This window comes from Toxotes jaculatrix, chromosome 12 (assembly GCF_017976425.1).
Source record: "Toxotes jaculatrix isolate fToxJac2 chromosome 12, fToxJac2.pri, whole genome shotgun sequence".
Lineage (NCBI taxonomy): Eukaryota > Metazoa > Chordata > Actinopteri > Toxotidae > Toxotes > Toxotes jaculatrix.
In genome coordinates, this window is record NC_054405.1 from 19,213,755 (window position 1) to 19,230,565 (window position 16,811).

Consider the following 16,811-nt stretch of genomic DNA (forward strand, 5'->3'; position numbering starts at 1 on the left):
AGGCGTCAAAATCGGACAAAAAAAGTCAAAAATTTTTTTGACCTCAAAATGTCATAAAAAACGTCATAGTATAGTAATGCGTCAAAATCGGACAAAAAAAGTCAAACATTTTTTTGACCTCAAAATGTCATAAAAAACGTCATAGTATAGTAAGGCGTCAAAATCGGACAAAAAAAGTCAAAAATTTTTTTGACCTCAAAATGTCATAAAAAACGTCATAGTATAGTAAGGCGTCAAAATCGGACAAAAAAAGTCAAAAAATTTTTTGACCTCAAAATGTCATAAAAAACGTCATAGTATAGTAAGGCGTCAAAATCGGACAAAATAAGTCAAAAATTTTTTTGACCTCAGAATGTCATAAAAAACGTCATAGTATAGTAAGGCGTCAAAATCGGACAAAAAAAGTCGAAAAAATTTTTGACCTCAAAATGTCATAAAAAACGTCATAGTATAGTAAGGCGTCAAAATCGGACAAAAATGTCAAAAAAATTTTTTGACCTCAAAATGTCATAAAAAACGTCATAGTATAGTAAGGCGTCAAAATCGGACAAAAAAAGTCGAAAATTTTTTTTACCTCAAAATGTCATAAAAACACGTCATAGTATAGTAAGGCGTCAAAAAAATTTTTGACCTCAAAATGTCATAAAAAACGTCATAGTATAGTAAGGCGTCAAAATCGGACAAAAATGTCAAAAAAAATTTTTGACCTCAAAATGTCCTAAAAAACGTCATAGTATAGTAAGGCGTCAAAATCGGACAAAAAAAGTCGAAAAAAATTTTGACCTCAAAATGTCATAAAAAACGTCATAGTATAGTAAGGCGTCAAAATCGGACAAAAAAAGTCAAAAATTTTTTTGACCTCAAAATGTCATAAAAAACGTCATAGTATAGTAAGGCGTCAAAATCGGACAAAAATGTCAAAAAAATTTTTGACCTCAAAATGTCATAAAAAACGTCATAGTATAGTAAGGCGTCAAAATCGGACAAAAAAAGTCAAATTTTTTTTTGACCTCAGAATGTCATAAAAAACGTCATAGTATAGTAAGGCGTCAAAATTGGACAAAAAAAGTCGAAAAAAATTTTGACCTCAAAATGTCATAAAAAACGTCATAGTATAGTAAGGCGTCAAAATCGGACAAAAAAAGTCGAAAAAATTTTTGACCTCAAAATGTCATAAAAAACGTCATAGTATAGTAAGGCGTCAAAATCAGACAAAAAAAGTCAAATTTTTTTTTGACCTCAGAATGTCATAAAAAACGTCATAGTATACTAAGGCGTCAAAGTCGGACAAAAAAAGTCAAAAATTTTTTTGACCTCAAAATGTCATAAAAAACGTCATAGTATAGTAAGGCGTCAAAATCGGACAAAAAAAGTCAAACATTTTTTTGACCTCAAAATAAGGCGTCAAAATCGGACAAAAAAAGTCAAAAAATTTTTTGACCTCAGAATGTCATAAAAAACGTCATAGTATAGTAAGGCGTCAAAATCGGACAAAAAAAGTCAAAAAATTTTTTGACCTCAAAATGTCATAAAAAACGTCATAGTATAGTAAAGCGTCAAAATCGGACAAAAAAAGTCAAATTTTTTTTGACCTCAAAATGTCATAAAAAACATCATAGTATAGTAAGGCGTCAAAATCGGACAAAAAAAGTCAAAAAATTTTTTGACCTCAAAATGTCATAAAAAACGTCATAGTATAGTAAGGCGTCAAAATCGGACAAAAAAAGTCAAAAATTTTTTTGACCTCAAAATGTCATAAAAAACGTCATAGTATAGTAAGGCGTAAAAATCGGACAAAAATGTCAAAAAAATTTTTGACCTCAAAATGTCATAAAAAACGTCATAGTATAGTAAGGCGTCAAAAAAATTTTTGACCTCAAAATGTCATAAAAAACCTCATAGTATAGTAAGGCGTCAAAATCGGACAAAAATGTCAAAAAAATTTTTGACCTCAAAATGTCATAAAAAACGTCATAGTATAGTAAAGCGTCAAAATCGGACAAAAAAAGTCAAATTTTTTTTGACCTCAAAATGTCATAAAAAACATCATAGTATAGTAAGGCGTCAAAATCGGACAAAAAAAGTCAAAAAATTTTTTGACCTCAAAATGTCATAAAAAACGTCATAGTATAGTAAGGCGTCAAAATCGGACAAAAAAAGTCAAAAATTTTTTTGACCTCAAAATGTCATAAAAAACCTCATAGTATAGTAAGGCGTAAAAATCGGACAAAAATGTCAAAAAAATTTTTGACCTCAAAATGTCATAAAAAACGTCATAGTATAGTAAGGCGTCAAAAAAATTTTTGACCTCAAAATGTCATAAAAAACCTCATAGTATAGTAAGGCGTCAAAATCGGACAAAAATGTCAAAAAAATTTTTGACCTCAAAATGTCATAAAAAACGTCATAGTATAGTAAGGCGTCAAAATCGGACAAAAAAAGTCGAAAAAATTTTTGACCTCAAAATGTCATAAAAAACGTCATAGTATAGTAAGGCGTCAAAATCGGACAAAAAAAGTCAAAACATTTTTTGACCTCAAAATGTCATAAAAAACGTCATAGTATAGTAAGGCGTCAAAATCGGACAAAAAAAGTCGAAAAAAATTTTGACCTCAAAATGTCATAAAAAACGTCATAGTATAGTAAGGCGTCAAAATCGGACAAAAAAAGTCGAAAAAATTTTTGACCTCAAAATGTCATAAAAAACGTCATAGTATAGTAAGGCGTCAAAATCAGACAAAAAAAGTCAAATTTTTTTTTGACCTCAGAATGTCATAAAAAACGTCATAGTATACTAAGGCGTCAAAATCGGACAAAAAAAGTCAAAAATTTTTTTGACCTCAAAATGTCATAAAAAACGTCATAGTATAGTAAGGCGTCAAAATCGGACAAAAAAAGTCAAAAAATTTTTTGACCTCAAAATGTCATAAAAAACGTCATAGTAAGGCGTCAAAATCGGACAAAAAAAGTCAAAAAAATTTTTGACCTCAAAATGTCATAAAAAACGTCATAGTATAGTAAGGCGTCAAAATCGGACAAAAAAAGTCAAAACATTTTTTGACCTCAAAATGTCATAAAAAACGTCATAGTATAGTAAGGCGTCAAAATCGGACAAAAAAAGTCGAAAAAAATTTTGACCTCAAAATGTCATAAAAAAGGTCATAGTATAGTAAGGCGTCAAAATCGGACAAAAAAAGTCGAAAAAATTTTTGACCTCAAAATGTCATAAAAAACGTCATAGTATAGTAAGGCGTCAAAATCAGACAAAAAAAGTCAAATTTTTTTTTGACCTCAGAATGTCATAAAAAACGTCATAGTATACTAAGGCGTCAAAATCGGACAAAAAAAGTCAAAAAATTTTTTGACCTCAAAATGTCATAAAAAACGTCATAGTATAGTAAGGCGTCAAAATCGGACAAAAAAAGTCAAACATTTTTTTGACCTCAAAATAAGGCGTCAAAATCGGACAAAAAAAGTCAAAAATTTTTTTGACCTCAGAATGTCATAAAAAACGTCATAGTATAGTAAGGCGTCAAAATCGGACAAAAAAAGTCAAAAAATTTTTTGACCTCAAAATGTCATAAAAAACGTCATAGTAAGGCGTCAAAATCGGACAAAAAAAGTCAAAAAATGTTTTGACCTCAAAATGTCATAAAAAACGTCATAGTATAGTAAGGCGTCAAAATCGGACAAAAAAAGTCAAAAAAAATTTTGACCTCAAAATGTCATAAAAAACGTCATAGTATATTAAGGCCTCAAAATCGGACAAAAAAAGTCGAAAAATTTTTTGACCTCAAAATGTCATAAAAAACATCATACTATAGTAAGGCGTCAAAATCGGACAAAAAAAGTCGAAAAAATTTTTGACCTCAAAATGTCATAAAAAACGTCATAGTATAGTAAGGCGTCAAAATCGGACAAAAAAAGTCGAAAAAATTTTTGACCTCAAAATGTCATAAAAAACGTCATAGTATAGTAAGGCGTCAAAATCGGACAAAAAAAGTCAAAAAATTTTTTTGACCTCAAAATGTCATAAAAACGTCATAGTATAGTAAGGCGTCAAAATCGGACAAAAAAAGTCAAAAAAAATTTTGACCTCAAAATGTCATAAAAAACGTCATAGTATAGTAAGGCGTCAAAATCGGACAAAAAAAGTCGAAAAATTTTTTGACCTCAAAATGTCATAAAAAACATCATACTATAGTAAGGCGTCAAAATTGGACAAAAAAAGTCGAAAATTTTTTTGACCTCAAAATGTCATAAAAAACGTCATAGTATAGTAAGGCGTCAAAATCGGACAAAAAAAGTCAAAAATTTTTTTGACCTCAAAATGTCATAAAAAACGTCATAGTATAGTAAGGCGTAAAAATCGGACAAAAATGTCAAAAAAATTTTTGACCTCAAAATGTCATAAAAAACGTCATAGTATAGTAAGGCGTCAAAAAAATTTTTGACCTCAAAATGTCATAAAAAACGTCATAGTATAGTAAGGCGTCAAAATCGGACAAAAATGTCAAAAAAAATTTTTGACCTCAAAATGTCATAAAAAACGTCATAGTATAGTAAGGCGTCAAAATCGGACAAAAAAAGTCAAATTTTTTTTTGACCTCAAAATGTCATAAAAAACGTCATAGTATAGTAAGGCGTCAAAATCGGACAAAAAAAGTCGAAAAAAATTTTGACCTCAAAATGTCATAAAAAACGTCATAGTATAGTAAGGCGTCAAAATCGGACAAAAAAAGTCAAAAATTTTTTTGACCTCAAAATGTCATAAAAAACGTCATAGTATAGTAAGGCGTCAAAATCGGACAAAAAAAGTCGAAAAAATTTTTGACCTCAAAATGTCATAAAAAACGTCATAGTATAGTAAGGCGTCAAAATCGGACAAAAAAAGTCGAAAAGAATTTTGACCTCAAAATGTCATAAAAAACGTCATAGTATAGTAAGGCGTCAAAATCGGACAAAAAAAGTCGAAAAAATTTTTGACCTCAAAATGTCATAAAAAACGTCATAGTATAGTAAGGCGTCAAAATCGGACAAAAAAAGTCAAAATTTTTTTTGACCTCAGAATGTCATAAAAAACGTCATAGTATAGTAAGGCGTCAAAATCGGACAAAAAAAGTCGAAAAAATTTTTTTACCTCAAAATGTCATAAAAAACGTCATAGTATAGTAAGGCGTCAAAATCGGACAAAAAAAGTCAAACATTTTTTTGACCTCAAAATAAGGCGTCAAAATCGGACAAAAAAAGTCAAAAAATTTTTTGACCTCAGAATGTCATAAAAAACGTCATAGTATAGTAAGGCGTCAAAATCGGACAAAAAAAGTCAAAAAAATTTTTGACCTCAAAATGTCATAAAAAACGTCATAGTATAGTAAGGCGTCAAAATCGAACAAAAAAAGTCAAAAAATTTTTTGACCTCAGAATGTCATAAAAAACGTCATAGTCTTGTAAGGCGTCAAAATCGGACAAAAAAAGTCAAAAAATTTTTTGACCTCAAAATGTCATAAAAAACGTCATAGAATAGTAAGGCGTCAAAATCGGACAAAAAAAGTCGAAAAAATTTTTGACCTCAAAATGTCATAAAAAACGTCATAGTATATTAAGGCGTCAAAATCGGACAAAAAAAGTCGAAAAAATTTTTGACCTCAAAATGTCATAAAAAACGTCATAGTATAGTAAGGCGTCAAAATCGGACAAAAAAAGTCAAAAAAAATTTTGACCTCAAAATGTCATAAAAAACCTCATAGTATAGTAAGGCGTCAAAATCGGACAAAAATGTCAAAAAAAATTTTTGACCTCAAAATGTCATAAAAAACGTCATAGTATAGTAAGGCGTCAAAATCGGACAAAAAAAGTCGAAAAAATTTTTGACCTCAAAATGTCATAAAAAACGTAATAGTATAGTAAGGCATCAAAATCGGAAAAAAAAAAGTCAAAACATTTTTTGACCTCAAAATGTCATAAAAAACGTCATAGTATAGTAAGGCGTCAAAATCGGACAAAAAAAGTCGAAAAAATGTTTGACCTCAAAATGTCATAAAAAACGTCATAGTATAGTAAGGCGTCAAAATCAGACAAAAAAAGTCAAATTTTTTTTTGACCTCAGAATGTCATAAAAAACGTCATAGTATACTAAGGCGTCAAAATCGGACAAAAAAAGTCAAAAATTTTTTTGACCTCAAAATGTCATAAAAAACGTCATAGTATAGTAAGGCGTCAAAATCGGACAAAAAAAGTCGAAAAAAATTTTGACCTCAAAATGTCATAAAAAACCTCATAGTATAGTAAGGCGTCAAAATCGGACAAAAAAAGTCGAAAAAATTTTTGACCTCAAAATGTCATAAAAAATGTCATAGTATAGTAAGGCGTCAAAATCGGACAAAAAAAGTCAAAAAAATTTTTGACCTCAAAATGTCATAAAAAACGTCATAGTATAGTAAGGCGTCAAAATCGGACAAAAAAAGTCAAAAAAAATTTTGACCTCAAAATGTCATAAAAAACGTCATAGTATAGTAAAGCGTCAAAATCGGACAAAAAAAGTCAAATTTTTTTTGACCTCAAAATGTCATAAAAAACATCATAGTATAGTAAGGCGTCAAAATCGGACAAAAAAAGTCAAAAAAATTTTTGACCTCAAAATGTCATAAAAAACGTCATAGTATAGTAAGGCGTCAAAATCGGACAAAAAAAGTCAAAAATTTTTTTGACCTCAAAATGTCATAAAAAACGTCATAGTATAGTAAGGCGTAAAAATCGGACAAAAATGTCAAAAAAATTTTTGACCTCAAAATGTCATAAAAAACGTCATAGTATAGTAAGGCGTCAAAAAAATTTTTGACCTCAAAATGTCATAAAAAACCTCATAGTATAGTAAGGCGTCAAAATCGGACAAAAATGTCAAAAAAATTTTTGACCTCAAAATGTCCTAAAAAACGTCATAGTATAGTAAGGCGTCAAAATCGGACAAAAAAAGTCGAAAAAATTTTTGACCTCAAAATGTCATAAAAAACGTCATAGTATAGTAAGGCGTCAAAATCGGACAAAAAAAGTCAAATTTTTTTTTGACCTCAAAATGTCATAAAAAACGTCATAGTATAGTAAGGCGTCAAAATCGGACAAAAAAAGTCGAAAAAATTTTTGACCTCAAAATGTCATAAAAAACGTCATAGTATAGTAAGGCGTCAAAATCGGACAAAAAAAGTCAAAACATTTTTTGACCTCAAAATGTCATAAAAAACGTCATAGTATAGTAAGGCGTCAAAATCGGACAAAAAAAGTCGAAAAAAATTTTGACCTCAAAATGTCATAAAAAACGTCATAGTATAGTAAGGCGTCAAAATCGGACAAAAAAAGTCGAAAAAATTTTTGACCTCAAAATGTCATAAAAAACGTCATAGTATAGTAAGGCGTCAAAATCAGACAAAAAAAGTCAAAATTTTTTTTGACCTCAGAATGTCATAAAAAACGTCATAGTATACTAAGGCGTCAAAGTCGGACAAAAAAAGTCAAAAATTTTTTTGACCTCAAAATGTCATAAAAAACGTCATAGTATAGTAAGGCGTCAAAATCGGACAAAAAAAGTCAAACATTTTTTTGACCTCAAAATAAGGCGTCAAAATCGGACAAAAAAAGTCAAAAAATTTTTTGACCTCAGAATGTCATAAAAAACGTCATAGTATAGTAAGGCGTCAAAATCGGACAAAAAAAGTCAAAAAAATTTTTGACCTCAAAATGTCATAAAAAACGTCATAGTATAGTAAAGCGTCAAAATCGGACAAAAAAAGTCAAATTTTTTTTGACCTCAAAATGTCATAAAAAACATCATAGTATAGTAAGGCGTCAAAATCGGACAAAAAAAGTCAAAAAATTTTTTGACCTCAAAATGTCATAAAAAACGTCATAGTATAGTAAGGCGTCAAAATCGGACAAAAAAAGTCAAAAAATTTTTTGACCTCAAAATGTCATAAAAAACGTCATAGTATAGTAAGGCGTAAAAATCGGACAAAAATGTCAAAAAAATTTTTGACCTCAAAATGTCATAAAAAACGTCATAGTATAGTAAGGCGTCAAAAAAATTTTTGACCTCAAAATGTCATAAAAAACCTCATAGTATAGTAAGGCGTCAAAATCGGACAAAAATGTCAAAAAAATTTTTGACCTCAAAATGTCATAAAAAACGTCATAGTATAGTAAAGCGTCAAAATCGGACAAAAAAAGTCAAATTTTTTTTGACCTCAAAATGTCATAAAAAACATCATAGTATAGTAAGGCGTCAAAATCGGACAAAAAAAGTCAAAAAATTTTTTGACCTCAAAATGTCATAAAAAACGTCATAGTATAGTAAGGCGTCAAAATCGGACAAAAAAAGTCAAAAAATTTTTTGACCTCAAAATGTCATAAAAAACGTCATAGTAAGGCGTCAAAATCGGACAAAAAAAGTCAAAAAAATTTTTGACCTCAAAATGTCATAAAAAACGTCATAGTATAGTAAGGCGTCAAAATCGGACAAAAAAAGTCAAAAAAAATTTTGACCTCAAAATGTCATAAAAAACGTCATAGTATATTAAGGCGTCAAAATCGGACAAAAAAAGTCGAAAAATTTTTTGACCTCAAAATGTCATAAAAAACATCATACTATAGTAAGGCGTCAAAATCGGACAAAAAAAGTCGAAAAAATTTTTGACCTCAAAATGTCATAAAAAACGTCATAGTATAGTAAGGCGTCAAAATCGGACAAAAAAAGTCAAAAAAATTTTTGACCTCAAAATGTCATAAAAAACCTCATAGTATAGTAAGGCGTCAAAATCGGACAAAAATGTCAAAAAAATTTTTGACCTCAAAATGTCATAAAAAACGTCATAGTATAGTAAGGCGTCAAAATCGGACAAAAAAAGTCGAAAAAATTTTTGACCTCAAAATGTCATAAAAAACGTCATAGTATAGTAAGGCGTCAAAATCGGACAAAAAAAGTCAAAACATTTTTTGACCTCAAAATGTCATAAAAAACGTCATAGTATAGTAAGGCGTCAAAATCGGACAAAAAAAGTCAAAAAAATTTTTGACCTCAAAATGTCATAAAAAACGTCATAGTATAGTAAAGCGTCAAAATCGGACAAAAAAAGTCAAATTTTTTTTGACCTCAAAATGTCATAAAAAACATCATAGTATAGTAAGGCGTCAAAATCGGACAAAAAAAGTCAAAAAATTTTTTGACCTCAAAATGTCATAAAAAACGTCATAGTATAGTAAGGCGTCAAAATCGGACAAAAAAAGTCAAAAAATTTTTTGACCTCAAAATGTCATAAAAAACGTCATAGTATAGTAAGGCGTAAAAATCGGACAAAAATGTCAAAAAAATTTTTGACCTCAAAATGTCATAAAAAACGTCATAGTATAGTAAGGCGTCAAAAAAATTTTTGACCTCAAAATGTCATAAAAAACCTCATAGTATAGTAAGGCGTCAAAATCGGACAAAAATGTCAAAAAAATTTTTGACCTCAAAATGTCATAAAAAACGTCATAGTATAGTAAAGCGTCAAAATCGGACAAAAAAAGTCAAATTTTTTTTGACCTCAAAATGTCATAAAAAACATCATAGTATAGTAAGGCGTCAAAATCGGACAAAAAAAGTCAAAAAATTTTTTGACCTCAAAATGTCATAAAAAACGTCATAGTATAGTAAGGCGTCAAAATCGGACAAAAAAAGTCAAAAAATTTTTTGACCTCAAAATGTCATAAAAAACGTCATAGTAAGGCGTCAAAATCGGACAAAAAAAGTCAAAAAAATTTTTGACCTCAAAATGTCATAAAAAACGTCATAGTATAGTAAGGCGTCAAAATCGGACAAAAAAAGTCAAAAAAAATTTTGACCTCAAAATGTCATAAAAAACGTCATAGTATATTAAGGCGTCAAAATCGGACAAAAAAAGTCGAAAAATTTTGACCTCAAAATGTCATAAAAAACGTCATAGTATATTAAGGCGTCAAAATCGGACAAAAAAAGTCGAAAAATTTTTTGACCTCAAAATGTCATAAAAAACATCATACTATAGTAAGGCGTCAAAATCGGACAAAAAAAGTCGAAAAAATTTTTGACCTCAAAATGTCATAAAAAACGTCATAGTATAGTAAGGCGTCAAAATCGGACAAAAAAAGTCAAAAAAATTTTTGACCTCAAAATGTCATAAAAAACCTCATAGTATAGTAAGGCGTCAAAATCGGACAAAAATGTCAAAAAAATTTTTGACCTCAAAATGTCATAAAAAACGTCATAGTATAGTAAGGCGTCAAAATCGGACAAAAAAAGTCGAAAAAATTTTTGACCTCAAAATGTCATAAAAAACGTCATAGTATAGTAAGGCGTCAAAATCGGACAAAAAAAGTCAAAACATTTTTTGACCTCAAAATGTCATAAAAAACGTCATAGTATAGTAAGGCGTCAAAATCGGACAAAAAAAGTCGAAAAAAATTTTGACCTCAAAATGTCATAAAAAAGGTCATAGTATAGTAAGGCGTCAAAATCGGACAAAAAAAGTCGAAAAAATTTTTGACCTCAAAATGTCATAAAAAACGTCATAGTATAGTAAGGCGTCAAAATCAGACAAAAAAAGTCAAATTTTTTTTTGACCTCAGAATGTCATAAAAAACGTCATAGTATACTAAGGCGTCAAAATCGGACAAAAAAAGTCAAAAATTTTTTTGACCTCAAAATGTCATAAAAAACGTCATAGTATAGTAAGGCGTCAAAATCGGACAAAAAAAGTCAAACATTTTTTTGACCTCAAAATAAGGCGTCAAAATCGGACAAAAAAAGTCAAAAATTTTTTTGACCTCAGAATGTCATAAAAAACGTCATAGTATAGTAAGGCGTCAAAATCGGACAAAAAAAGTCAAAAAAATTTTTGACCTCAAAATGTCATAAAAAACGTCATAGTAAGGCGTCAAAATCGGACAAAAAAAGTCAAAAAATTTTTTGACCTCAAAATGTCATAAAAAACGTCATAGTATAGTAAGGCGTCAAAATCGGACAAAAAAAGTCAAAAAAAATTTTGACCTCAAAATGTCATAAAAAACGTCATAGTATATTAAGGCGTCAAAATCGGACAAAAAAAGTCGAAAAATTTTTTGACCTCAAAATGTCATAAAAAACATCATACTATAGTAAGGCGTCAAAATCGGACAAAAAAAGTCGAAAAAATTTTTGACCTCAAAATGTCATAAAAAACGTCATAGTATAGTAAGGCGTCAAAATCGGACAAAAAAAGTCGAAAAAATTTTTGACCTCAAAATGTCATAAAAAACGTCATAGTATAGTAAGGCGTCAAAATCGGACAAAAAAAGTCAAAAAATTTTTTTGACCTCAAAATGTCATAAAAACGTCATAGTATAGTAAGGCGTCAAAATCGGACAAAAAAAGTCAAAAAAAATTTTGACCTCAAAATGTCATAAAAAACGTCATAGTATAGTAAGGCGTCAAAATCGGACAAAAAAAGTCGAAAAATTTTTTGACCTCAAAATGTCATAAAAAACATCATACTATAGTAAGGCGTCAAAATTGGACAAAAAAAGTCGAAAATTTTTTTGACCTCAAAATGTCATAAAAAACGTCATAGTATAGTAAGGCGTCAAAATCGGACAAAAAAAGTCAAAAATTTTTTTGACCTCAAAATGTCATAAAAAACGTCATAGTATAGTAAGGCGTAAAAATCGGACAAAAATGTCAAAAAAATTTTTGACCTCAAAATGTCATAAAAAACGTCATAGTATAGTAAGGCGTCAAAAAAATTTTTGACCTCAAAATGTCATAAAAAACGTCATAGTATAGTAAGGCGTCAAAATCGGACAAAAATGTCAAAAAAAATTTTTGACCTCAAAATGTCATAAAAAACGTCATAGTATAGTAAGGCGTCAAAATCGGACAAAAAAAGTCGAAAAAATTTTTGACCTCAAAATGTCATAAAAAACGTCATAGTATAGTAAGGCGTCAAAATCGGACAAAAAAAGTCGAAAAGAATTTTGACCTCAAAATGTCATAAAAAACGTCATAGTATAGTAAGGCGTCAAAATCGGACAAAAAAAGTCGAAAAAATTTTTGACCTCAAAATGTCATAAAAAACGTCATAGTATAGTAAGGCGTCAAAATCGGACAAAAAAAGTCAAAATTTTTTTTGACCTCAGAATGTCATAAAAAACGTCATAGTATAGTAAGGCGTCAAAATCGGACAAAAAAAGTCGAAAAAATTTTTTTACCTCAAAATGTCATAAAAAACGTCATAGTATAGTAAGGCGTCAAAATCGGACAAAAAAAGTCAAACATTTTTTTGACCTCAAAATAAGGCGTCAAAATCGGACAAAAAAAGTCAAAAAATTTTTTGACCTCAGAATGTCATAAAAAACGTCATAGTATAGTAAGGCGTCAAAATCGGACAAAAAAAGTCAAAAAATTTTTTGACCTCAAAATGTCATAAAAAACGTCATAGTATAGTAAGGCGTCAAAATCGAACAAAAAAAGTCAAAAAATTTTTTGACCTCAGAATGTCATAAAAAACGTCATAGTCTTGTAAGGCGTCAAAATCGGACAAAAAAAGTCAAAAATTTTTTTGACCTCAAAATGTCATAAAAAACGTCATAGAATAGTAAGGCGTCAAAATCGGACAAAAAAAGTCGAAAAAATTTTTGACCTCAAAATGTCATAAAAAACGTCATAGTATATTAAGGCGTCAAAATCGGACAAAAAAAGTCGAAAAAATTTTTGACCTCAAAATGTCATAAAAAACGTCATAGTATAGTAAGGCGTCAAAATCGGACAAAAAAAGTCGAAAAAATTTTTGACCTCAAAATGTCATAAAAAACGTCATAGTATAGTAAGGCATCAAAATCGGAAAAAAAAAAGTCAAAACATTTTTTGACCTCAAAATGTCATAAAAAACGTCATAGTATAGTAAGGCGTCAAAATCGGACAAAAAAAGTCGAAAAAAAATTTGACCTCAAAATGTCATAAAAAACGTCATAGTATAGTAAGGCGTCAAAATCGGACAAAAAAAGTCGAAAAAATGTTTGACCTCAAAATGTCATAAAAAACGTCATAGTATAGTAAGGCGTCAAAATCAGACAAAAAAAGTCAAATTTTTTTTTGACCTCAGAATGTCATAAAAAACGTCATAGTATACTAAGGCGTCAAAATCGGACAAAAAAAGTCAAAAATTTTTTTGACCTCAAAATGTCATAAAAAACGTCATAGTATAGTAAGGCGTCAAAATCGGACAAAAAAAGTCAAAAATATTTTTTGACCTCAAAATGTCATAAAAAACGTCATAGTATAGTAAGGCGTCAAAATCGGACAAAAAAAGTCGAAAAAAATTTTGACCTCAAAATGTCATAAAAAACCTCATAGTATAGTAAGGCGTCAAAATCGGACAAAAAAAGTCGAAAAAATTTTTGACCTCAAAATGTCATAAAAAATGTCATAGTATAGTAAGGCGTCAAAATCGGACAAAAAAAGTCAAAAAAATTTTTGACCTCAAAATGTCATAAAAAACGTCATAGTATAGTAAGGCGTCAAAATCGGACAAAAAAAGTCAAAAAAAATTTTGACCTCAAAATGTCATAAAAAACGTCATAGTATAGTAAAGCGTCAAAATCGGACAAAAAAAGTCAAATTTTTTTTGACCTCAAAATGTCATAAAAAACATCATAGTATAGTAAGGCGTCAAAATCGGACAAAAAAAGTCAAAAAAATTTTTGACCTCAAAATGTCATAAAAAACGTCATAGTATAGTAAGGCGTCAAAATCGGACAAAAAAAGTCAAAAATTTTTTTGACCTCAAAATGTCATAAAAAACGTCATAGTATAGTAAGGCGTAAAAATCGGACAAAAATGTCAAAAAAATTTTTGACCTCAAAATGTCATAAAAAACGTCATAGTATAGTAAGGCGTCAAAAAAATTTTTGACCTCAAAATGTCATAAAAAACGTCATAGTATAGTAAGGCGTCAAAATCGGACAAAAATGTCAAAAAAAATTTTTGACCTCAAAATGTCATAAAAAACGTCATAGTATAGTAAGGCGTCAAAATCGGACAAAAAAAGTCAAATTTTTTTTTGACCTCAAAATGTCATAAAAAACGTCATAGTATAGTAAGGCGTCAAAATCGGACAAAAAAAGTCGAAAAAAATTTTGACCTCAAAATGTCATAAAAAACGTCATAGTATAGTAAGGCGTCAAAATCGGACAAAAAAAGTCAAAAATTTTTTTGACCTCAAAATGTCATAAAAAACGTCATAGTATAGTAAGGCGTCAAAATCGGACAAAAAAAGTCGAAAAAATTTTTGACCTCAAAATGTCATAAAAAACGTCATAGTATAGTAAGGCGTCAAAATCGGACAAAAAAAGTCGAAAAGAATTTTGACCTCAAAATGTCATAAAAAACGTCATAGTATAGTAAGGCGTCAAAATCGGACAAAAAAAGTCGAAAAAATTTTTGACCTCAAAATGTCATAAAAAACGTCATAGTATAGTAAGGCGTCAAAATCGGACAAAAAAAGTCAAAATTTTTTTTGACCTCAGAATGTCATAAAAAACGTCATAGTATAGTAAGGCGTCAAAATCGGACAAAAAAAGTCGAAAAAATTTTTTTACCTCAAAATGTCATAAAAAACGTCATAGTATAGTAAGGCGTCAAAATCGGACAAAAAAAGTCGAAAAAAATTTTGACCTCAAAATGTCATAAAAAACGTCATAGTATAGTAAGGCGTCAAAATCGGACAAAAAAAGTCGAAAAAATTTTTGACCTCAAAATGTCATAAAAAACGTCATAGTATAGTAAGGCGTCAAAATCAGACAAAAAAAGTCAAATTTTTTTTTGACCTCAGAATGTCATAAAAAACGTCATAGTATACTAAGGCGTCAAAGTCGGACAAAAAAAGTCAAAAATTTTTTTGACCTCAAAATGTCATAAAAAACGTCATAGTATAGTAAGGCGTCAAAATCGGACAAAAAAAGTCAAACATTTTTTTGACCTCAAAATAAGGCGTCAAAATCGGACAAAAAAAGTCAAAAAATTTTTTGACCTCAGAATGTCATAAAAAACGTCATAGTATAGTAAGGCGTCAAAATCGGACAAAAAAAGTCAAAATTTTTTTTGACCTCAAAATGTCATAAAAAACGTCATAGTATAGTAAGGCGTCAAAATCGGACAAAAAAAGTCGAAAAAATTTTTGACCTCAAAATGTCATAAAAAACGTCATAGTATAGTAAGGCGTCAAAATCGGACAAAAAAAGTCAAAATTTTTTTTGACCTCAGAATGTCATAAAAAACGTCATAGTATAGTAAGGCGTCAAAATCGGACAAAAAAAGTCGAAAAAATTTTTTTACCTCAAAATGTCATAAAAAACGTCATAGTATAGTAAGGCGTCAAAATCGGACAAAAAAAGTCAAATTTTTTTTGACCTCAAAATGTCATAAAAAACGTCATAGTATAGTATGGCGTCAAAATCGGACAAAAAAAGTCGAAAAAAATTTTGACCTCAAAATGTCATAAAAAACGTCATAGTATAGTAAGGCGTCAAAATCGGACAAAAAAAGTCAAATTTTTTTTTGACCTCAGAATGTCATAAAAAACGTCATAGTATAGTAAGGCGTAAAAATCGGACAAAAATGTCAAAAAAATTTTTGACCTCAAAATGTCATAAAAAACGTCATAGTATAGTAAGGCGTCAAAAAAATTTTTGACCTCAAAATGTCATAAAAAACGTCATAGTATAGTAAGGCGTCAAAATCGGACAAAAAAAGTCAAAAATTTTTTTGACCTCAAAATGTCATAAAAAACGTCATAGTATAGTAATGCGTCAAAATCGGACAAAAAAAGTCAAACATTTTTTTGACCTCAAAATGTCATAAAAAACGTCATAGTATAGTAAGGCGTCAAAATCGGACAAAAAAAGTCAAAAATTTTTTTGACCTCAAAATGTCATAAAAAACGTCATAGTATAGTAAGGCGTCAAAATCGGACAAAAAAAGTCAAAAATTTTTTTGACCTCAAAATGTCATAAAAAACGTCATAGTATAGTAAGGCGTCAAAATCGGACAAAATAAGTCAAAAATTTTTTTGACCTCAGAATGTCATAAAAAACGTCATAGTATAGTAAGGCGTCAAAATCGGACAAAAAAAGTCGAAAAAATTTTTGACCTCAAAATGTCATAAAAAACGTCATAGTATAGTAAGGCGTCAAAATCGGACAAAAATGTCAAAAAAATTTTTTGACCTCAAAATGTCATAAAAAACGTCATAGTATAGTAAGGCGTCAAAATCGGACAAAAAAAGTCGAAAATTTTTTTTACCTCAAAATGTCATAAAAACACGTCATAGTATAGTAAGGCGTCAAAAAAATTTTTGACCTCAAAATGTCATAAAAAACGTCATAGTATAGTAAGGCGTCAAAATCGGACAAAAATGTCAAAAAAAATTTTTGACCTCAAAATGTCCTAAAAAACGTCATAGTATAGTAATGCGTCAAAATCGGACAAAAAAAGTCGAAAAAAATTTTGACCTCAAAATGTCATAAAAAACGTCATAGTATAGTAAGGCGTCAAAATCGGACAAAAATGTCAAAAAAATTTTTGACCTCAAAATGTCATAAAAAACGTCATAGTATAGTAAGGCGTCAAAATCGGACAAAAAAAGTCAAATTTTTTTTTGACCTCAGAATGTCATAAAAAACGTCATAGTATAGTAAGGCGTCAAAATTGGACAAAAAAAGTCGAAAAAAATTTTGACCTCAAAATGTCATAAAAAACGTCATAGTATAGT

The 16,811-nt window shown here is 29.3% G+C and overlaps 1 protein-coding gene across 1 annotated transcript in view; it reads left to right on the plus strand.

Annotated features, from left to right (window-relative positions):
• The window catches only part of bnip1b (BCL2 interacting protein 1b), a 43,523-nt gene that overhangs the window by 6,119 nt on the left and 20,593 nt on the right, over positions 1-16,811 (plus strand). The gene's annotated exons all lie outside the window — the stretch shown is intronic.